General features: G+C 48.1%; 1 long non-coding RNA gene across 1 annotated transcript; it reads left to right on the top strand.

Annotated features, from left to right (window-relative positions):
- The first annotated feature begins 100 nt into the window (after positions 1-100).
- LOC136687739 (uncharacterized) lies at positions 101-23,380 on the top strand. Its single transcript, XR_010800518.1, has 3 exons — positions 101-175; positions 22,084-22,160; positions 22,911-23,380. It is a non-coding gene; the product is annotated as an uncharacterized lncRNA (long non-coding RNA).
- The last annotated feature ends 109 nt before the right edge of the window (positions 23,381-23,489 follow it).

Raw genomic sequence — 23,489 nt, 5'->3', positions numbered from 1 at the left:
ATCTAAAATGAAAATAAAAGAAAAATATTTCCAATCATACAATCCCCCCCTCACTCAAATGGACCAACCCAACCTGGCTCCAACAGGCAGGTCTGAATTTGCTCAGGCACTATTTAAGGACACCTAAAACTCAGTTTGGGCCTTTTTTTGAACAGGAAGGTGCAGTAAGTCCTATGTAAGTATGAAATATCTGTTTTACCACTCAGTAGTATATTTTTAACTGAAAGGGTGAGATTTGTTTACCTAGCTAGCAATATGGATGTAAAATTGAAAAAGAATAATGTATGTGTGGGCTACTGGGAGATAAAACAGGGACAGAAAGGGCTATGAGGAATAAGAGGGGAACAGAAATATTTATCTAGTGGTCTTGTATTGTCCGTTCTGTCACAGTGTGAGTGAGTGTGCTTTGATCGTCTGTGTGTGAGTGAGTGTTATTCGATCTTCTGTGTGTGAGTGAGTGTGAGTCGATCGTCTGGGTGAGTGAGTGCGAGTCGATCGTTTGTGTGTGTGTGTGTGAGTGTTCGTTGATCGTCTGTGTGAGTGATTGTGAGTCGATCGTCTGTGTGTGTGAGTGCGAGTTGATCGTCTGTGTGTGTGTGAGTGTCCGTTGATCGTCTGTGTGTGTGTGTGTTTGTGTGAGTGTCCGTTGATCGTCTGTGTGAGTGAGTGTGAGTCAATCGTCTGTGTGTGTGTGTGTGAGTGTGCGTTGATCGTCTGCGTGTGAGTTAGTGTGCGTTGATCGTCTGTGTGAGTGAGTGTGCGTTGATCGTCTTTGTGAGTGAGTGTGCGTTGATCGTCTGTGTGAGTGTGCGTTTATCGTCTCTGTGTGAGTGGGTGTGCGTTTATCGTCTGTGTGTGAGTGAGCGTTGATCGTCTGTGTGTGAGTGTGTGTTGATCGCCTATGTGTGAGTGAGTGTGCGTTGATCGCCTGTGTATGAGTGTGTGTTGATCGTCTGTGTGCATGTGAGTGTGCGTTGATCATCTGTGTGTGAGTGGGTGTGCGTTTATCGTCTGTGTGAGTGTGAGTGTGCGTTGATCGTCTGTGTGTGTGTGAGTGTGCGTTGATCGTCTGTGTGTGTGTGAGTGTGTGTTGATCATCTGTGTGTGTGTGTGAGTGTGCGTTGATCGTCTGTGTGAGTGAGTGTGCATTGATCGCCTGTGTGTGAGTGTGCGTGCGTCGATCGTCTGTGTGTGTGAGTGTGCGTTGATCGTCTGTGTGTGAGTGAGTGTGCATCGATCGTCTGTGTGAGTGAGTGTGAGTCGATCGTCTGTGTTTGTGTGTGTGTGAGTGTCCGTTGATCGTCTGTGTGAGTGAGTGTGAGTCGATCGTCTGCGTGAGTGAGTGTGCGTTGATCGTCTGTGTGTGAGTGAGTGTGCGTTGATCGTCTGTGTGTGTGTGAGTGTGCGTTGATCATCTGTGTGAGTGAGTGAGCGTTGATCGTCTATGTGAGTGAGTGAGCGTTGATCGTCTATGTGAGTGAGCGAGCGTTGATCGTCTGTGTGAGTGAGCGAGCGTTGATCGTCTGTGTGAGTGAGCGAGCGTTGATCGTCTGTGTGAGTGAGCGTTGATCGTCTGTGTGTGAGTGTGTGTTGATCGCCTGTGTGTGAGTGAGTGTGCGTTGATCGCCTGTGTGTGAGTGTGTGTTGATCGCCTGTGTGTGAGTGAGTGTGCGTTGATCGCCTGTGTGTGAGTGTGTGTTGATCGTCTGTGTGCATGTGAGTGTGCGTTGATCATCTGTGTGTGAGTGGGTGTGCGTTTATCGTTTGTGTGAGTGTGAGTGTGCGTTGATCGTCTGTGTGAGTGAGTGTGCGTTGATCGTCTGTGTGTGTGTGTGTTGATCATCTGTGTGTGAGTGTGCGTTGATCGTCTGTGTGAGTGAGTGTGCATTGATCGCCTGTGTGTGAGTGTGCGTGCGTCGATCGTCTGTGTGTGTGAGTGTGCGTTGATCGTCTGTGTGAGTGAGTGTGTGTCGATCGTCGGTGTGAGTGAGTGTGAGTCGATCGTCTGTGTGAGTGAGTGCGAGTCGATCGTCTGTGTGTGTGAGTGTCCGTTGATCGTCTGTGTGAGTGAGTGTGCGTTGATCGTCTGCGTGAGTGAGTGTGCGTTGATCGTCTGTGTGAGTGAGTGTGCGTTGATCGTCTGCGTGAGTGAGTGAGCGTCGATCGTCTGTGAGTGAGTGTGCGTTGATCGTCTGTGTGAGTGTGCGTTGATCGTCTGTGTGAGTGAGTGAGCGTTGATCGTCTATGTGAGTGAGCGAGCGTTGATCGTCTGTGTGAGTGAGCGAGCGTTGATCGTCTGTGTGAGTGAGCGAGCGTTGATCGTCTGTGTGAGTGAGCGAGCGTTGATCGTCTGTGTGAGTGAGCGAGCGTTGATCGTCTGTGTGAGTGAGCGTTGATCGTCTGTGTGTGAGTGTGTGTTGATCGCCTGTGTGTGTGAGTGTGCGTTGATCGCCTGTGTGTGAGTGTGTGTTGATCGCCTGTGTGTGAGTGAGTGTGCGTTGATCGCCTGTGTGTGAGTGTGTGTTGATCGTCTGTGTGCATGTGAGTGTGCGTTGATCATCTGTGTGTGAGTGGGTGTGCGTTTATCGTTTGTGTGAGTGTGAGTGTGCGTTGATCGTCTGTGTGAGTGAGTGTGCGTTGATCGTCTGTGTGTGAGTGTGTGTTGATCATCTGTGTGTGAGTGTGTGTTGATCATCTGTGTGTGTGTGAGTGTGTGTTGATCATCTGTGTGTGTGAGTGTGCGTTGATCGTCTGTGTGAGTGAGTGTGCATTGATCGCCTGTGTGTGAGTGTGCGTGCGTCGATCGTCTGTGTGTGTGAGTGTGCGTTGATCGTCTGTGTGTGAGTGAGTGTGTGTCGATCGTCTGTGTGAGTGAGTGTGAGTCGATCGTCTGTGTGAGTGCGAGTCGATCGTCTGTGTGTGTGTGTGTGTGAGTGTCCGTTGATCGTCTGTGTAAGTGAGTGTGAGTCGATCGTCTGTGTGAGTGAGTGTGCGTTGATCGTCTGTGTGAGTGAGTGTGCGTTGATCGTCTGCGTGAGTGAGTGAGCGTCGATCGTCTGTGAGTGAGTGTGCGTTGATCGTCTGTGTGAGTGTGCGTTGATCGTCTGTGTGAGTGAGTGTGCGTTGATCGTCTGCGTGAGTGAGTGAGCGTCGATCGTCTGTGAGTGAGTGTGCGTTGATCGTCTGTGTGAGTGTGCGTTGATCGTCTGTGTGAGTGAGTGTGCGTTGATCGTCTGCGTGAGTGAGTGAGCGTCGATCGTCTGTGAGTGAGTGTGCGTTGATCGTCTGTGTGAGTGTGCGTTGATCGTCTGTGTGTGAGTGTGCGTTGATCGTCTGTGTGAGTGAGTGTGCGTTGATCGTCTGTGTGTGAGTGTGCGTTGATCATCTGTGTGAGTGTGAGTGTGCGTTGATCGTCTGTGTGAGTGAGTGTGCGTTGATCGTCTGTGTGTGAGTGTGTGTTGATCATCTGTGTGTGTGTGAGTGTGTGTTGATCATCTGTGTGTGTGTGAGTGTGTGTTGATCATCTGTGTGTGTGTGAGTGTGCGTTGATCGTCTGTGTGAGTGAGTGTGCATTGATCGCCTGTGTGTGAGTGTGCGTGCGTCGATCGTCTGTGTGTGTGAGTGTGCGTTGATCGTCTGTGTGTGAGTGAGTGTGTGTCGATCGTCTGTGTGAGTGAGTGTGAGTCGATCGTCTGTGTGAGTGAGTGCGAGTCGATCGTCTGTGTGTGTGTGTGTGTGAGTGTCCGTTGATCGTCTGTGTAAGTGAGTGTGAGTCGATCGTCTGCGTGAGTGAGTGTGCGTTGATCGTCTGTGTGAGTGAGTGTGCGTTGATCGTCTGCGTGAGTGAGTGAGCGTCGATCGTCTGTGAGTGAGTGTGCGTTGATCGTCTGTGTGAGTGTGCGTTGATCGTCTGTGTGAGTGAGTGTGCGTTGATCGTCTGCGTGAGTGAGTGAGCGTCGATCGTCTGTGAGTGAGTGTGCGTTGATCGTCTGTGTGAGTGTGCGTTGATCGTCTGTGTGAGTGAGTGCGTTGATCTTCTGCGTGAGTGAGTGAGCGTCGATCGTCTGTGAGTGAGTGTGCGTCGATCGTCTGTGTGAGTGTGCGTTGATCGTCTGTGTGTGAGTGTGCGTTGATCGTCTGTGTGAGTGTGCGTTGATCGTCTGTGTGTGAGTGTGCGTTGATCATCTGTGTGAGTGAGTGTGCGGTGATCGTCTGTGTGAGTGAGTGTGCATTGATCGTCTGTGTGAATGAGTGTGCGTTGATCGTCTGTGTGAGTGAGTGTGCGTTTATCGTCTGTGTGTGAGTGAGCGTTGATCGTCTGTGTGTGAGTGTGTGTTGATCGCCTATGTGTGAGTGAGTGTGCGTTGATCGCCTGTGTATGAGTGTGTGTTGATCGTCTGTGTGCATGTGAGTGTGCGTTGATCATCTGTGTGTGAGTGGGTGTGCGTTTATCGTCTGTGTGAGTGTGAGTGTGCGTTGATCGTCTGTGTGTGTGAGTGTGCGTTGATCGTCTGTGTGTGTGAGTGTGTGTTGATCATCTGTGTGTGTGTGTGAGTGTGCGTTGATCGTCTGTGTGAGTGAGTGTGCATTGATCGCCTGTGTGTGAGTGTGCGTGCGTCGATCGTCTGTGTGTGTGAGTGAGTGTGCATCGATCGTCTGTGTGAGTGAGTGTGCATCGATCGTCTGTGTGAGTGAGTGTGAGTCGATCGTCTGTGTGAGTGAGTGCGAGTCGATCGTCTGTGTGTGTCTGTGTGTGAGTGTCCGTTGATCGTCTGTGTGAGTGAGTGTGAGTCGATCGTCTGCGTGAGTGACTGTGCGTTGATCGTCTGTGTGTGTGTGAGTGTGCGTTGATCATCTGTGTGAGTGAGTGAGCGTTGATCGTCTATGTGAGTGAGCGAGTGTTGATCGTCTGTGTGAGTGAGCGAGTGTTGATCGTCTGTGTGAGTGAGCGAGCGTTGATCGTCTGTGTGAGTGAGCGTTGATCGTCTGTGTGTGAGTGTGTGTTGATCGCCTGTGTGTGAGTGAGTGTGCGTTGATCGCCTGTGTGTGAGTGTGCGTTGATCGCCTGTGTGTGAGTGTGTGTTGATCGCCTGTGTGTGAGTGTGCGTTGATCGCCTGTGTGTGAGTGTGCGTTGTTCGCCTGTGTGTGAGTGTGTGTTGATCGTCTGTGTGCATGTGAGTGTGCGTTGATCATCTGTGTGTGAGTGGGTGTGCGTTTATCGTTTGTGTGAGTGTGCGTTGATCGTCTGTGTGAGTGAGTGTGCGTTGATCATCTGTGTGTGAGTGTGTGTTGATCATCTGTGTGTGTGTGAGTGTGCGTTGATCGTCTGTGTGAGTGAGTGTGCATTGATCGCCTGTGTGTGAGTGAGTGTGTGTCGATCGTCTGTGTGAGTGAGTGTGAGTCGATCGTCTGTGTGAGTGAGTGTGAGTCGATCGTCTGTGTGAGTGAGTGCGAGTCGATCGTCTGTGTGTGTGTGAGTGTCCGTTGATCGTCTGTGTAAGTGAGTGTGAGTCGATCGTCTGCGTGAGTGAGTGTGCGTTGATCGTCTGTGTGAGTGAGTGTGCGTTGATCGTCTGTGTGAGTGAGTGTGCGTTGATCGTCTGCGTGAGTGAGCGTCGATCGTCTGTGTGTGAGTGTGCGTTGATCGTCTGTGTGAGTGAGTGTGTGTTGATCGTCTGCGTGAGTGAGTGAGCGTCGATCGTCTGAGTGAGTGTGCGTTGATCGTCTGTGTGAGTGTGCGTTGATCGTCTGTGTGTGAGTGTGCGTTGATCGTCTGTGTGTGAGTGTGCGTTGATCGTCTGTGTGAGTGAGTGTGCGTTGATCGTCTGTGTGTGAGTGTGCGTTGATCGTCTGTGTGAGTGAGTGTGCGGTGATCGTCTGTGTGAGTGAGTGTGCGTTGATCGTCTGTGTGAATGAGTGTGCGTTGATCGTCTGTGTGAGTGAGCGAGCGTTGATCGTCTGTGTGAGTGAGCGAGCGTTGATCGTCTGTGTGAGTGAGCGAGCGTTGATCGTCTGTGTGAGTGAGCGAGCGTTGATCGTCTGTGTGAGTGAGCGAGCGTTGATCGTTTGTGTGAGTGAGCGAGCGTTGATCGTCTGTGTGAGTGAGCGAGCGTTGATCGTCTGTGTGAGTGAGCGAGCGTTGATCGTCTGTGTGTGAGTGTGTGTTGATCGCCTGTGTGTGAGTGTGTGTTGATCGTCTGTGTGCATGTGAGTGTGCGTTGATCATCTGTGTGAGTGAGTGTGCGTCGATCGTCTGTGTGTGAGTGTGCGTTGATCGTCTGTGTGAGTGAGCGAGCGTTGATCGTCTGTGTGAGTGAGCGTTGATCGTCTGTGTGTGAGTGTGTGTTGATCACCTGTGTGTGAGTGAGTGTGCGTTGATCGCCTGTGTGTGAGTGTGTGTTGATCGCCTGTGTGTGAGTGAGTGTGCGTTGATCGCCTGTGTGTGAGTGTGCGTTGTTCGCCTGTGTGTGAGTGTGTGTTGATCGTCTGTGTGCATGTGAGTGTGCGTTGATCATCTGTGTGTGAGTGGGTGTGCGTTTATCGTTTGTGTGAGTGTGAGTGTGCGTTGATCGTCTGTGTGAGTGAGTGTGCGTTGATCGTCTGTGTGTGAGTGTGTGTTGATCATCTGTGTGTGTGTGTGAGTGTGCGTTGATCGTCTGTGTGAGTGAGTGTGCATTGATCGCCTGTGTGTGAGTGTGCGTGCGTCGATCGTCTGTGTGTGTGAGTGTGCGTTGATCGTCTGTGTGTGAGTGAGTGTGTGTCGATCGTCTGTGTGAGTGAGTGTGAGTCGATCGTCTGTGTGAGTGAGTGCGAGTCGATCGTCTGTGTGTGTGTGTGTGTGAGTGTCCGTTGATCGTCTGTGTAAGTGAGTGTGAGTCGATCGTCTGCGTGAGTGAGTGTGCGTTGATCGTCTGTGTGAGTGAGTGTGCGTTGATCGTCTGCGTGAGTGAGTGAGCGTCGATCGTCTGTGAGTGAGTGTGCGTTGATCGTCTGTGTGAGTGTGCGTTGATCGTCTGTGTGAGTGAGTGAGCGTTGATCATCTATGTGAGTGAGCGAGCGTTGATCGTCTGTGTGAGTGAGTGTGCGTTGATCGTCTGCGTGAGTGAGTGAGCGTCGATCGTCTGTGAGTGAGTGTGCGTTGATCGTCTGTGTGAGTGTGCGTTGATCGTCTGTGTGAGTGAGTGAGCGTTGATCATCTATGTGAGTGAGCGAGCGTTGATCGTCTGTGTGAGTGAGCGAGCGTTGATCGTCTGTGTGAGTGAGCGAGCGTTGATCGTCTGTGTGTGAGTGTGTGTTGATCGCCTGTGTGTGAGTGTGTGTTGATCGCCTGTGTGTGAGTGAGTGTGCGTTGATCGCCTGTGTGTGAGTGAGTGTGCGTTGATCGCCTGTGTGTGAGTGTGTGTTGATCGTCTGTGTGCATGTGAGTGTGCGTTGATCATCTGTGTGTGAGTGGGTGTGCGTTTATCGTTTGTGTGAGTGTGAGTGTGCGTTGATCGTCTGTGTGAGTGAGTGTGCGTTGATCGTCTGTGTGTGAGTGTGTGTTGATCATCTGTGTGTGAGTGTGTGTTGATCATCTGTGTGTGTGTGAGTGTGCGTTGATCGTCTGTGTGAGTGAGTGTGCATTGATCGCCTGTGTGTGAGTGTGCGTGCGTCGATCGTCTGTGTGTGTGAGTGTGCGTTGATCGTCTGTGTGTGAGTGAGTGTGTGTCGATCGTCTGTGTGAGTGAGTGTGTGTCGATCGTCTGTGTGAGTGAGTGTGAGTCGATCGTCTGTGTGAGTGAGTGCGAGTCGATCGTCTGTGTGTGTGTGTGTGAGTGTCCGTTGATCGTCTGTGTAAGTGAGTGTGAGTCGATCGTCTGCGTGAGTGAGTGTGCGTTGATCGTCTGTGTGAGTGAGTGTGCGTTGATCGTCTGCGTGAGTGAGTGAGCGTCGATCGTCTGTGAGTGAGTGTGCGTTGATCGTCTGTGTGAGTGTGCGTTGATCGTCTGTGTGAGTGAGTGTGCGTTGATCGTCTGCGTGAGTGAGTGAGCGTCGATCGTCTGTGAGTGAGTGTGCGTTGATCGTCTGTGTGAGTGTGCGTTGATCGTCTGTGTGTGAGTGTGCGTTGATCGTCTGTGTGAGTGAGTGTGCGTTGATCGTCTGTGTGTGAGTGTGCGTTGATCATCTGTGTGAGTGAGTGTGCGGTGATCGTCTGTGTGAGTGAGTGTGCATTGATCGTCTGTGTGAATGAGTGTGCGTTGATCGTCTGTGTGAGTGAGTGTGCGTTTATCGTCTGTGTGTGAGTGAGCGTTGATCGTCTGTGTGTGAGTGTGTGTTGATCGCCTATGTGTGAGTGAGTGTGCGTTGATCGCCTGTGTATGAGTGTGTGTTGATCGTCTGTGTGCATGTGAGTGTGCGTTGATCATCTGTGTGTGAGTGGGTGTGCGTTTATCGTCTGTGTGAGTGTGCGTTGATCGTCTGTGTGAGTGAGTGTGCGTTGATCGTCTGTGTGTGTGAGTGTGTGTTGATCATCTGTGTGTGTGTGTGAGTGTGCGTTGATCGTCTGTGTGAGTGAGTGTGCATTGATCGCCTGTGTGTGAGTGTGCGTGCGTCGATCGTCTGTGTGTGTGAGTGTGCGTTGATCGTCTGTGTGTGAGTGAGTGTGCATCGATCGTCTGTGTGAGTGAGTGTGAGTCGATCGTCTGTGTGAGTGAGTGCGAGTCGATCGTCTGTGTGTGTGTGTGTGTGAGTGTCCGTTGATCGTCTGTGTGAGTGAGTGTGAGTCGATCGTCTGCGTGAGTGACTGTGCGTTGATCGTCTGTGTGTGTGTGAGTGTGCGTTGATCATCTGTGTGAGTGAGTGAGCGTTGATCGTCTATGTGAGTGAGCGAGTGTTGATCGTCTGTGTGAGTGAGCGAGTGTTGATCGTCTGTGTGAGTGAGCGAGCGTTGATCGTCTGTGTGAGTGAGCGTTGATCGTCTGTGTGTGAGTGTGTGTTGATCGCCTGTGTGTGAGTGAGTGTGCGTTGATCGCCTGTGTGTGAGTGTGTGTTGATCGCCTGTGTGTGAGTGAGTGTGCGTTGATCGCCTGTGTGTGAGTGTGCGTTGTTCGCCTGTGTGTGAGTGTGTGTTGATCGTCTGTGTGCATGTGAGTGTGCGTTGATCATCTGTGTGTGAGTGAGTGTGCGTTGATCGTCTGTGTGAGTGAGTGTGCGTTGATCATCTGTGTGTGAGTGTGTGTTGATCATCTGTGTGTGTGTGTGAGTGTGCGTTGATCGCCTGTGTGAGTGAGTGTGCATTGATCGCCTGTGTGTGAGTGAGTGTGTGTCGATCGTCTGTGTGAGTGAGTGTGAGTCGATCGTCTGTGTGAGTGAGTGCGAGTCGATCGTCTGTGTGTGTGTGTGTGTGTGAGTGTCCGTTGATCGTCTGTGTAAGTGAGTGTGAGTCGATCGTCTGCGTGAGTGAGTGTGCGTTGATCGTCTGTGTGAGTGAGTGTGCGTTGATCGTCTGCGTGAGTGAGTGAGCGTCGATCGTCTGTGTGTGAGTGTGCGTTGATCGTCTGTGTGTGAGTGTGCGTTGATCGTCTGTGTGTGAGTGTGCGTTGATCGCCTGTGTGTGAGTGTGCGTTGATCGCCTGTGTGTGAGTGTGCGTTGATCGCCTGTGTGTTAGTGTGTGTTGATCGTCTGTGTGAGTGAGTGCGAGTCGATCGTCTGTGTGTGTGTGAGTGTCCGTTGATCGTCTGTGTGTGTGTGTGTGTGTGTGTGAGTGTCCGTTGATCGTCTGTGTGAGTGAGTGTGCGTCGATCGTCTGCGTGAGTGAGTGTGCGTCGATCGTCTGTGTGAGTGAGTGTGCGTTGATCGTCTGCGTGAGTGAGTGAGCGTCGATCGTCTGAGTGAGTGTGCGTTGATCGCCTGTGTGTTAGTGTGTGTTGATCGTCTGTGTGAGTGAGTGTGAGTCAATCGTCTGTGTGTGTGTGTGAGTGTGCGTTGATCGTCTGCGTGCGAGTGAGTGTGCGTTGATCGTCTGTGTGAGTGTGCGTTGATCGTCTGTGTGAGTGAGTGTGCGTTGATCGTCTTTGTGAGTGAGTGTGCGTTGATCGTCTGTGTGAGTGAGCGAGCGTTGATTGTCTGTGTGAGTGAGCGAGCGTTGATCGTCTGTGTGAGTGAGCGAGCGTTGATCGTCTGTGTGTGAGTGTGCGTTGATCGCCTGTGTGTTAGTGTGTGTTGATCGTCTGTGTGCATGTGAGTGTGCGTTGATCATCTGTGTGAGTGAGTGTGCATCGATCGTCTGTGTGTGAGTGTGTGTTGATCGTCTGTGTGCATGTGAGTGTGCGTCGATCATCTGTGTGTGTGAGTGTGCGTCGATCGTCTGTGTGTGAGTGTGCGTTGATCGTCTGTGTGACTGAGTGTGCAATGATCGTCTGTGTGACTGAGTGTGCGTTGATTGTCTGTGTGTGAGTGTGTGTTGATAGTCTGTGTGTGTAAGTGTGATGTGCACACCCAGGAATTTGGTGTGCTGATCTGGGGAAGGGAGGGAGTGTTTGATCGGGGGAGGGGACGGCAGGGTGCACTGTGGTGAAGACATTCCAGAGGTTTGATGATTTGCTGTGTAATTACAAATTGTGTGTGTGTGAGTGGGTGTTGATCGAGTGTGAGTGAGTGTGCGTTGATAGTCTGTCTGTGAGTAAGTGTGCGTTGATTGTCTGTGTGAGTAAGTGTGCGTTGATTGTCAGTGTGAGTAAGTGTGCGTTGATTGTGTGAGTAAGTGTGCGTTGGTCGTCTGTGTGTGAGTTGATCGTCTTTGTGTGAGTGAGTGTGCGTAGATCTTCTGTGAGTGAGTGTGCGTTGATCATCTGTGTGTGAGTGAGTGTGCGTTGATCATCTGTGTGAGTGAGTGAGCGTTGATCGTCTATGTGAGTGAGCGAGCGTTGATCGTCTGTGTGAGTGAGCGTTGATCGTCTGTGTGTGAGTGTGTGTTGATCGCCTGTGTGTGAGTGAGTGTGCGTTGATCGCCTGTGTGTGAGTGTGTGTTGATCGCCTGTGTGTGAGTGAGTGTGCGTTGATCGCCTGCGTGTGAGTGTGCGTTGATCGCCTGTGTGTGAGTGTGTGTTGATCGTCTGTGTGCATGTGAGTGTGCGTTGATCATCTGTGTGTGAGTGGGTGTGCGTTTATCGTCTCTGTGAGAGTGAGTGTGCATCGATCGTCTGTGTGTGAGTGAGTTTGCATTGCTCATATATGTGTGAGTGTGCGTTGATCGTCTGTGTGAGTGAGTGTGCGTTGATCATCTGTGTGAGTGAGCGAGCGTTGATCGTCTGTGTGAGTGAGCGAGCGTTGATCGTCTGTGTGAGTGAGCGAGCGTTGATCGTCTGTGTGAGTGAGCGTTGATCGTCTGTGTGTGAGTGAGCGTTGATCGTCTGTGTGTGAGTGTGTGTTGATCGCCTGTGTGTGAGTGAGTGTGCGTTGATCGCCTGTGTGTGAGTGTGTGTTGATCGTCTGTGTGCATGTGAGTGTGCGTTGATCATCTGTGTGTGAGTGGGTGTGCGTTTATCGTCTGTGTGAGAGTGAGTGTGCATCGATCGTCTGTGTGTGAGTGAGTTTGCATTGCTCATATATGTGTGAGTGTGCGTTGATTGTCTGTGTGAGTGAGTGTGCATTGATCGCCTGTGTGTGATTGTGCGTTTATCGTCTGTGTGTGTGTGAGTGTGCGTTGATCGTCTGTGTGAGTGAGTGTGAGTCGATCGTCTCTGTGTGTGAGTGTGTGTTGATCATCTGTGTGTGTGTGAGTGTGTGTTGATCATCTGTGTGTGTGTGTGAGTGTGTGTTGATCATCTGTGTGTGTGTGTGAGTGTGCGTTGATCGTCTGTGTGAGTGAGTGTGCATTGATCGCCTGTGTGTGAGTGAGTGTGCGTCGATCGTCTGTGTGTGAGTGAGTGTGCGTTGATCGTCTGTGTGTGAGTGAGTGTGCGTCGATCGTCTGTGTCAGTGAGTGTGAGTCGATCGTCTGTGTGAGTGAGTGCGAGTCAATCGTCTGTGTGTGTGAGTGTCCGTTGATCGTCTGTGTGAGTGAGTGTGAGTCGATCGTCTGCGTGAGTGAGTGTGCGTTGATCGTCTGTGTGAGTGAGTGTGCGTTGATCGTCTGCGTGAGTGAGTGAGCGTCGATCGTCTGTGAGTGAGTGTGCGTTGATCGTCTGTGTGTGAGTGTGCGTTGATCGCCTGTGTGTTAGTGTGTGTTGATCGTCTGTGTGAGTGAGTGCGAGTCGATCGTCTGTGTGTGTGTGAGTGTCCGTTGATCGTCTGTGTGTGTGTGTGTGTGAGTGTCCATTGATCGTCTGTGTGAGTGAGTGTGAGTCAATCGTCTGTGTGTGTGTGTGAGTCGATCGTCTGCGTGAGTGAGTGTGCGTTGATCGTCTGTGTGAGTGAGTGTGCGTTGATCGTCTGCGTGAGTGAGTGAGCGTCGATCGTCTGTGAGTGAGTGTGCGTTGATCGTCTGTGTGTGAGTGTGCGTTGATCGCCTGTGTGTGAGTGTGCGTTGATCGCCTGTGTGTTAGTGTGTGTTGATCGTCTGTGTGAGTGAGTGCAAGTCGATCGTCTGTGTGTGTGTGAGTGTCCGTTGATCGTCTGTGTGTGTGTGTGTGTGTGTGAGTGTCCGTTGATCGTCTGTGTGAGTGAGTGTCCGTTGATCGTCTGTGTGAGTGAGTGTGAGTCGATCGTCTGCGTGAGTGAGTGTGCGTTGATCGTCTGTGTGAGTGAGTGTGCGTTGATCGTCTGCGTGAGTGAGTGAGCGTCGATCGTCTGTGAGTGAGTGTGCGTTGATCGTCTGTGAGTGAGTGTGCGTTGATCGTCTGTGTGTGAGTGTGCGTTGATCGCCTGTGTGTTAGTGTGTGTTGATCGTCTGTGTGAGTGAGTGCGAGTCGATCGTCTGTGTGTGTGTGAGTGTCCGTTGATCGTCTGTGTGTGTGTGTGTGTGTGTGTGAGTGTCCGTTGATCGTCTGTGTGAGTGAGTGTGAGTCAATCGTCTGTGTGTGTGTGTGTGAGTGTGCGTTGATCGTCTGCGTGCGAGTGAGTGTGCGTTGATCGTCTGTGTGAGTGTGCGTTGATCGTCTGTGTGAGTGTGCGTTGATCGTCTGTGTGAGTGAGTGTGCGTTGATCGTCTGTGTGAGTGAGTGTGCGTTGATCGTCTTTGTGTGAGTGAGTGTGCGTTGATCGTCTGTGTGTGAGTGAGTGTGCGTTGATCATCTGTGTGAGTGAGCGAGCGTTGATCGTCTGTGTGAGTGAGCGAGCGTTGATCGTCTGTGTGAGTGAGCGAGCGTTGATCGTCTGTGTGAGTGAGCGAGCGTTGATCGTCTGTGTGAGTGAGCGTTGATCGTCTGTGTGTGAGTGAGCGTTGATCGTCTGTGTGTGAGTGTGTGTTGATCGCCTGTGTGTGAGTGAGTGTGCGTTGATCGCCTGTGTGTGAGTGTGTGTTGATCGTCTGTGTGCATGTGAGTGTGCGTTGATCATCTGTGTGTGAGTGGGTGTGCGTTTATCGTCTGTGTGAGAGTGAGTGTGCATCGATCGTCTGTGTGTGAGTGAGTTTGCATTGCTCATATATGTGTGAGTGTGCGTTGATCGTCTGTGTGAGTGAGTGTGCATTAATCGCCTGTGTGTGATTGTGCGTTTATCGTCTGTGTGTGAGTGAGTGTGCGTCGATCGTCTGTGTGTGAGTGTGCGTTGATCATCTGTGTGTGTGTGAGTGTGTGTTGATCATCTGTGTGTGTGTGTGAGTGTGCGTTGATCGTCTGTGTGAGTGAGTGTGCATTGATCGCCTGTGTGTGAGTGAGTGTGCGTCGATCATCTGTGTGTGTGAGTGTGCGTTGATCGTCTGTGTGTGAGTGAGTGTGCGTCGATCGTCTGTGTCAGTGAGTGTGAGTCGATCGTCTGTGTGAGTGAGTGCGAGTCAATCGTCTGTGTGTGTGTGTGTGTGTGTGAGTGTCCGTTGATCGTCTGTGTGAGTCGATCGTCTGCGTGAGTGAGTGTGCGTTGATCGTCTGTGTGAGTGAGTGTGCGTTTATAGTCTGTGTGAGTGTGCGTTGATCGTTTGTGTGTGTGAGTGTGCGTTGATCGTTTGTGTGTGTGAGTGTGCGTTGATCGTCTGTGTGAGTGAGTGTGCTTTGATCGTCTGTGTGTGAGTGAGTGTGAGTCGATCGTCTGGGTGAGTGAGTGCGAGTTGATCGTCTGTGTGTGTGTGTGTGTGAGTGTCCGTTGATCGTCTGTGTGAGTGAGTGTGAGTCAATCGTCTGTGTGTGTGTGTGTGAGTGTGCGTTGATCGTCTGCGTGTGAGTGAGTGTGCGTTGATCGTCTGTGTGAGTGAGTGTGCGTTGATCGTCTTTGTGAGTGAGTGTGCGTTGATCATCTGTGTGTGAGTGAGTGTGCGTTGATCATCTGTGTGAGTGAGTGAGCGTTGATCGTCTATGTGAGTGAGCGAGCGTTGATCGTCTGTGTGAGTGAGCGTTGATCGTCTGTGTGTGAGTGTGTGTTGATCGCCTGTGTGTGAGTGAGTGTGCGTTGATCGCCTGTGTGTGAGTGTGTGTTGATCGCCTGTGTGTGAGTGAGTGTGCGTTGATCGCCTGTGTGTGAGTGAGTGTGCGTTGATCGTCTGTGTGCATGTGAGTGTGCGTTGATCATCTGTGTGTGAGTGGGTGTGCGTTTATCGTCTGTGTGAGAGTGAGTGTGCATCGATCGTCTGTGTGTGAGTGAGTTTGCATTGCTCATATATGTGTGAGTGTGCGTTGATCGTCTGTGTGAGTGAGTGTGCATTGATCGCCTGTGTGTGATTGTGCGTTTATCGTCTGTGTGTGAGTGAGTGTGCGTCGATCGTCTGTGTGTGAGTGTGCGTTGATCATCTGTGTGTGTGTGAGTGTGTGTTGATCATCTGTGTGTGTGTGTGAGTGTGCGTTGATCGTCTGTGTGAGTGAGTGTGCGTCGATCATCTGTGTGTGTGAGTGTGCGTTGATCGTCTGTGTGTGAGTGAGTGTGCGTCGATCGTCTGTGTCAGTGAGTGTGAGTCGATCGTCTGTGTGAGTGAGTGCGAGTCAATCGTCTGTGTGTGTGTGTGTGTGTGTGAGTGTCCGTTGATCGTCTGTGTGAGTCGATCGTCTGCGTGAGTGAGTGTGCGTTGATCGTCTGTGTGAGTGAGTGTGCGTTGATCGTCTGCGTGAGTGAGTGAGCGTCGATCGTCTGTGAGTGAGTGTGCGTTGATCGTCTGTGTGTGAGTGTGCGTTGATCGCCTGTGTGTGTGAGTGTGAGTGTCCGTTGATCGTCTGTGTGCATGTGAGTGTGCGTCGATCATCTGTGTGAGTGAGTGTGCGTCGATCGTCTGTGTGTGAGTGTGCGTTGATCGTCTGTGTGACTGAGTGTGCGTTGATCGTCTGTGTGACTGAGTGTGCGTTGATTGTCTGTGTGTGAGTGTGTGTTGATAGTCTGTGTGTGTGAGTGTGATGTGCACACCCAGGAATTTGGTGTGCTGATCTGGGGAAGGGAGGGAGTGTTTGATCGGGGGAGGGGACGGCAGGGTGCACTGTGGTGAAGACATTCCAGAGGTTTGATGATTTGCTGTGTAATTACAAATTGTGTGTGTGTGAGTGGGTGTTGATCGAGTGTGAGTGAGTGTGCGTTGATAGTCTGTCTGTGAGTAAGTGTGCGTTGATTGTCTGTGTGAGTAAGTGTGCGTTGATTGTCAGTGTGAGTAAGTGTGCGTTGATTGTCAGTGTGAGTAAGTGTGCGTTGATTGTGTGAGTAAGTGTGCGTTGGTCGTCTGTGTGTGAGTTGATCGTCTTTGTGTGAGTGAGTGTGCGTAGATCTTCTGTGTGTGAGTGTGCGTTGATCATCTGTGTGTGAGTGTGCGCTGAACGAGTGTCTGTGTGTGAGTGAGTGTGTGTCGATAGTCTGTGTGTGCGTCAATCGTCTGTGTGAGTGAGTGAGCATTGATCGTCTGTGTGAGTGAGTGTGCGTTTATAGTCTGTGTGAGTGTGCGTTGATCGTTTGTGTGTGTGAGTGTGCGTTGATCGTTTGTGTGTGTGAGTGTGCGTTGATCGTCTGTGTGAGTGAGTGTGCTTTGATCGTCTGTGTGTGAGTGAGTGTGAGTCGATCGTCTGGGTGAGTGAGTGCGAGTTGATCGTCTGTGTGTGTGTGTGTGTGTGTGTGTGTGAGTGTCCGTTGATCGTCTGTGTGAGTGAGTGTGAGTCAATCGTCTGTGTGTGTGTGTGTGAGTGTGCGTTGATCGTCTGCGTGTGAGTGAGTGTGCGTTGATCGTCTGTGTGAGTGAGTGTGCGTTGATCGTCTTTGTGAGTGAGTGTGCGTTGATCATCTGTGTGTGAGTGAGTGTGCGTTGATCATCTGTGTGAGTGAGTGAGCGTTGATCGTCTATGTGAGTGAGCGAGCGTTGATCGTCTGTGTGAGTGAGTGTTGATCGTCTGTGTGTGAGTGTGTGTTGATCGCCTGTGTGTGAGTGAGTGTGCGTTGATCGCCTGTGTGTGAGTGTGTGTTGATCGCCTGTGTGTGAGTGAGTGTGCGTTGATCGCCTGCGTGTGAGTGTGCGTTGATCGCCTGTGTGTGAGTGTGTGTTGATCGTCTGTGTGCATGTGAGTGTGCGTTGATCATCTGTGTGTGAGTGGGTGTGCGTTTATCGTCTGTGTGAGAGTGAGTGTGCATCGATCGTCTGTGTGTGAGTGAGTTTGCATTGCTCATATATGTGTGAGTGTGCGTTGATCGTCTGTGTGAGTGAGTGTGTATTGATCGCCTGTGTGTGATTGTGCGTTTATCGTCTGTGTGTAAGTGAGTGTGCGTCGATCGTCTCTGTGTGTGAGTGTGCGTTGATCGTCTGTGTGTGAGTGTGCGTTGATCGTCTGTGTGAGTGAGTGTGCGTTGATCGTCTGTGTGAGTGAGTGCGAGTCGATCGTCTGTCTGTGTGTGTGAGTGTGCGTTGATCGTCTGTGTGAGTGAGTGTGAGTCGATCGTCTGTGTGTGAGTGAGTAAGCGTCGATCGTCTGTGTGTGTGTGTGAGTGTGCGTTGATCGTCTGTGTGTGAGTGAATGTGCGTTGATCGTCTGTGTGAGTGAGCGTGCCTTGATCGTCCGTGTGTGTGTGAGTGTGTGTCGATCATCTGTGTGTGTGTGAGTGTGCGTTGATCGTCTGTGTGTGTGTGAGTGTGCGTTGATCGTCTGTGTGTGAGTGAATGTGCAGGGAGGGAGTGTTTGATCGGGGGAGGGAACAGTGGGTGTGACTTGGGAAAGGAAGTGTTTGATCGGGGGAGGGGACGGCAGGGCTGAACTTGGGAAGGGGTGACAGCAGGGTACACTGTGGTGAGGACATTCCAGAGGTTTGATGATTTGCTGTGTAATTATATATTCTGTGTTTGTGTGTGTGTGTGTGTGTGTGTGTGGGTTAGATTTACATTTACATTCATGCATTTGGCAGACGCTTTTATACAAAAGAGGATCTAACATTCAAACTACAGCACAATTTATACAAAGTACCTTACATTGAGTGCAATATAACAGGAAGTAATAAATGCATTAAAGAAATACTTTCAGTGCAAGATGTTTGTGTCAATCCTATTTGCTTTCCTGGGTGTAGCTGGAGCTCTCTACAGTTTTGTGGTGGCTCTGCTGGGACTCTGGGATTTTGTGTAAAGCCAAGCATGAGTATATTAATTACCTCAGGTGAGTCACAGTACAGTACAGGAGAATCAGTGGTCACTAACTGAACACCACACATACTTCATATAAACTAACTCTCTCTCTCACTGACTCCAGTTCTGATAGTGTCATGACAGGCACAGATTGGTGCACGAAGATGAAGTGTAACGGTACAGCTATCCGGATACAGTTAGTTGTTGACTGATTTTGAAGAACCCAAAAGCAAATAGATTAACTTAAATACGTATTGGGGCTTGTGACTACCAGGGAACCAAAAGAGGAGTATAACAGATGTAAATGAAAAGGAGAGAAGAGAGAAAAATAGTTTTTTTTTTCAGGAGAAAGCAAATCAGCGAGACAAAAAGTCCCAACAGGAAAAGGCTCTCCAGACTCCTGGAGGATAGAAAGAAAAGGGCTTGTGAGTAGAATTAACTCCAAGTGTTGAAAATACAAAAGAAGATCAAAAGACTCCTTTTGGAGAGAAATACCAAATTACCGGCAAAGTCTGGCTTCTACAACCTCAAGACTCTGCACTGAAGACACAGACTGAAGGCACAGCTTTAACACAGCTCTGTTCTCCATTCTGCTGGTGACCAGTGTCCTGGTGTTCCTCCTGTGTGTCACCCAGATGATCAATGGCCTCTTCGCCGGCATCAATACAGGGGTGAGAGAGACAGACAGACAGACACAGAGAGAGAGAGAGAGAGAGAGAGAGACAGACAGACAGACAGACAGAGAGAGACAGACAGACAGAGACAGAGAGAGAGAGAGAGAGACAGAGAGAGAGAGACAGAAAGAGAGAGAGAGAGAGAAAGACAGACAGAAAACTGAACAGATTTCTCCTTTTAATTCATGTGTGTTTGTGTGTGTTATGTTGTGTATATTGGATTTATGTTATAGTGTGTGTACCGTGTGTGTGTGTTATGTTGTGTATATTGGATTTATGTTATAGTGTGTGTACAGTGTGTGTGTGTTAGGTTATAGTGTGTGTACCGTGTGTGTGTGTTATGTTGTGTATAATGGGATTATGTTATAGTGTGTGTATCGTGTGTGTGTTATGTTGTGTATATTGGGATTATGTTATAGTGTGTGTACCGTGTGTGTGTTATATTGTGTATATTGGATTTATGTTATAGTGTGTGTACCGTGTGTGTGTTATGTTTTGTATATTGGATTCATGTTATAGTGTGTGTACCGTGTGTGTGTTATGTTGTGTATATTGGATTTATGTTATAGTGTGTGTACCGTGTGTGTGTTATATTGTGTATATTGGATTTATGTTATAGTGTGTGTACCGTGTGTGTGTTATGTTTTGTATATTGGATTCATGTTATAGTGTGTGTACCGTGTGTGTGTTATGTTGTGTATATTGGATTTATGTTATAGTGTGTGTACCGTGTGTGTGTGTTATGTTGTGTATAATGGGATTATGTTATAGTGTGTGTACCGTGTGTGTGTTATGTTGTGTATATTGGGTTTATGTTATAGTGTGTGTACCGTGTGTGTGTTATATTGTGTATATTGGATTTATGTTATAGTGTGTGTACCGTGTGTGTGTTATGTTTTGTATATTGGATTCATGTTATAGTGTGTGTACCGTGTGTGTGTTATGTTGTGTATATTGGATTTATGTTATAGTGTGTGTACCGTGTGTGTGTTATATTGTGTATATTGGATTTATGTTATAGTGTGTGTACCGTGTGTGTGTTATGTTGTGTATATTGGGTTTATGTTATAGTGTGTGTACCGTGTGTGTGTTATGTTGTGTTTATTGGATTTATGTTATAGTGTGTAGAAGCTATTTTGAGTAAGGAAAGTTAAAAAGCTTTCAGTTAAAATGCACAGCTGTGTCTTGCTTTGAGCTTGATACATCACAAATACTAAAGGTGACAAAGATATTAAAAGGTGCTATAGAAACTAATGATATCAAAGGTGACAAAGATATTACAAGGTGCTATAGAAACTAATGATATCAAAGATTCTACAGACAATAAAGGTGCTAAATAAAGGTGTGTGTCAAAGATGCTAAAGATAATAAAGGTGCTAAACACACTCTAGTGTTATTAGTTCTTTAAGAATCGTATATGGTGTATATATAGTGTGTGTATGGTGAGTGTGTAAAGTGTATATGGTGTGTGTGTGTGTGTGTATGGTGCATGTATTGTGTGTGTGTGTGTGTGTGTGTATGGTGCATGTATGGTGTGTGTGTGTATGGTGTGTGTGTGTGTGTATGGTGTGTGTAGTGTGTGGATGGTGTGTATATGGTGTATGTATGGTGTGTGTGTGGTGTATGTATGATGTGTGTGTGTGTGGTGTGTGTATGGTGTGCGTATGTGGTGTGTGTATATATGGTGTGTGTGGTGTATGTATGATGTGTGTGTGGTGTGGTGTGTGTGTGTGATCATCACCTTACCATGAGGAAGGACATTTCTCTGCAGCCACAGTTGGCTGCTAAAATGGCGGCGACAAAAATTAATTCTTGTCCTTGATACATCATCTGTAAATGGCCAATAACACCGCTTCATAATTAGCATTCCACCTTAAAATTCACCTTAACCTATCTCTATGGAAGCGAATCTGTCTTATCAGTCTTTGAAATATTACCACATTTTAATTTGTCACACTGATTTTTTTTTGCACTGAAATTCTGCGTCTGAATTTTTTGCCTTTGAATATAAGTCTTCAGATTTCCACCTCTGAATATTTTTTGAATATATTTTGCTCTTGAACAGAACTCGTGAATTTTCAAGAACACGTTTTCACTGTTATTATTCAAGGTTAATAAATTCAGATAAAATAATTTAAGCTCAAATACGAACACAACATCCACACCGTGGAAAAACTACACGTTTAGCTTCCTTCCGCGGATATTATCTCTTTATTTTCAAAGTGTCTCAAAAATCTGAAAGTCTCATTAAAGACACAATATAACAGACTATTGATTTTGTAATGGCCCTGTGAACAGAGCGTGGGAAATGACAGAATGTGGAAACATGAACTGTGGGGATACAGTCTGTGAAAATAAAAACACCCCATGAAAGCCTTTGTCTTCTTGAACATATTTAAACATGTGGACATTTGACTTTCATTTGAACAGCACTAAGAAATGGAGCTTATACAAATAAAACTGAAGAAATTACTTACAAACATGGGTTGTACAATGTAAATGCACTCCACAGCTCCACTGCTCCTCCCACAAATGTTCCTTACAAATGTGGCACCATTGAAAAGGGAAATTAACAGGTTTTTCAATGGTATAAAATTTATTGTCAAGAAGCATTGTTACAACAAATAAATAATCTACAAACACAAATTTCTATATAGATATTTATAATAATGTTAGAAATAACCCGACATTGTGAATATACACATCGACATTCAGTGTTTAAACAAACACAGCTTTATGATTTAAACTCTGCACTTTGGGATATTATATTTGTACTACACCTTCTGTGAGATCAGTTTCAGATTCTTAATAATCTGACAATTAAAAAATAAAAATGCCACAGGACATTTACTCCACAGTTCATGTTTCCACATATTCATCATGTCACTTTCTATATTCACAGGGTCATTACAAAAAATCTCCACAGTAAAATTCCTTCATCTTCAGGACATCAATAGTCTGCGGCGACAGAATGCAACTAATGCAGCATTTAAGGTGGAACAGAAAAGCCTAAGCTAGTGTATAATTCATTCATTCATTCATTCATTTATTCATTATCTGTAACCGCTTATCCAATTCAGGGTCGCGGTTCAAGGGTCGCGGTCCAGGGTGTAATCATTGGGCGCAAGGCAGGAATACACCCTGGAGGGGGCTCCAGTCCTTCACAGGGCAACACAGACACACACTCATTCACTCACTCACTCACACCTACGGACACTTTTGAGTCACCAATCCACCTGGAACGTGTGTTTTTGGACTGTAGGAGGAAACCGGAGCACCCGGAGGAAACCCACGCGGACACGGGGAGAACACACCAACTCCTCACAGACAGTCACCCGGAGCGGGAATCAAACCCACAACCTCCAGGCCCCTGGAGCTGTGTGACTGCGACACTACCTGCTGCACCTAGTGTATAATTAAACTATTTTATGTGGAAAACTAGAACATATAACACACATTTCAAACCAGAAAAACTGAGCTACCCCAGCACCTCTGCGTTTACGTCAGAGAGAGAGAGAGAGAGAGAGAGAGATGGGGAGGGGGGTTAGACTCCGCCCACAGAGAACTCACTCTTACACAAACTAATTTTTATATTTCTCGAACTGAAACGACAAAGTTAATAAGAAGCAATAAATGAACCAAAAATTACAAAAAAGAAAGTTACATTCATACCACCTCTGACTGTTCTGCGGTGATGTCTTACTGCACGTTATAAAGGAGGCAGAGAGGATTAATCTAAGTTGATTTTTCTTTATTTTTGCAGAAATCCACAGACACCAGGCCAGAGAAGAAGACTTTTATAACTGTTGTGAATCCAAGCACTCCTGTTCCACCCCGCAGGTAATAACGAGCACTCTACCTTCTACAGGAATAATTAAAGAAAAATATCTAGGTTGCGCTTCCTTGCCTTCTTGGCTTTTGCGCCCTTGAACTTCCCCAATCCTTCTTTGAATACCTCCTCATGCCTTTCTTATCCCTCACAGTTTAAGCTCATACCTCACCACCACCTTGTTAACTGATTGAATCTGCAAAGAAAGCTCTTTAAACCATCTTCTTCCCAGTGTCTGGGCAGTGCTTTAGCAGTTAACTGACTCTCCAGAGTTACTTGTGTCATGCCCAGCACTCTCTTGAACTGAACTTAACATTCTGCATGATTTCGCTTACTGTTAAAATGAGCTTTGACTAAGTCCACTAACTCTCTTCACATGTTGTCACTTGGCTTCTCAGAGCACAACTAGCTTCTCAGACCATGACAGCCTCATAGCGCTCAATAGAACGGGCTTTTTGTTTATCACCCTCAGAATGTGCATTGGCTGCAAAAAAAAACCAGTCCATTTTGCAGTATTCCTCTCACGATTAGGAACTGCTATGAGTCACTGACCCTGCCACGCTCATTTATGTTTTTCTGGAATTGCTGGAAGGTCTGTGAAAACCTTTATTTTGCAGTTCTTTAAGTAGCTCACACTGCTGCACACGCTCCATTCGGATACCATCCATTTTAACGTTGTTTCCAAATATGTGACATCATTGGGAACCTAAAAGCAGGCAGAGAGGAGTTATCTAACTTGATCTTTCTTTCTTTTTTTTCAGAATCCAGCAGAGGTCAGGATACAGAATAAGACTTTGATTAATGTCGTCACCATGAGTTACACTCACATCCAGGCTTCCTCAGAGGGTAATAAAGCTTAGACCACTCTAGCACCACCTGCTGGACAATTGAAAGACCTTCATCAGGGTTTACTGGAGGGGGTTCAGTGGTTCTGATGGGGGTGGGGGTGGGTTAGTGTGGGATGTTGCTGATCCCTGCTGTAGATGCGGTGCCTGACCCATATGACTGTGTTTATTAAACTGCGGTTAGTAATGACGGCTCCTGCTGATCAGTTATTATCCTCACATTATTTCTCTGAACGAGTAAACACTGTTCCTGAAGTCTCCTCCTCCCCTTTTCTCTAAACTGTACCCCACACCTCAAACTACATCCACAAAACCTCACACTGGTCAAACATCCACTAACTCAGGGCCACATTATTCATTTATCCAATGGAACAAAAGTACATTTGTAAATAAATATATTGATTGAAGGATGGATCCCTGTTGTGTACCTTTTTATTCAGTAATGTCTCTTTCTCCCATGTTTTTCTTTCTTTTTTGAGTGGATTTATTTTAATA

This window comes from Hoplias malabaricus, chromosome 2 (assembly GCF_029633855.1).
Source record: "Hoplias malabaricus isolate fHopMal1 chromosome 2, fHopMal1.hap1, whole genome shotgun sequence".
Classification (NCBI taxonomy): Eukaryota; Metazoa; Chordata; class Actinopteri; order Characiformes; family Erythrinidae; genus Hoplias; species Hoplias malabaricus.
This window is presented reverse-complemented; position numbering and strand designations above follow the sequence as displayed.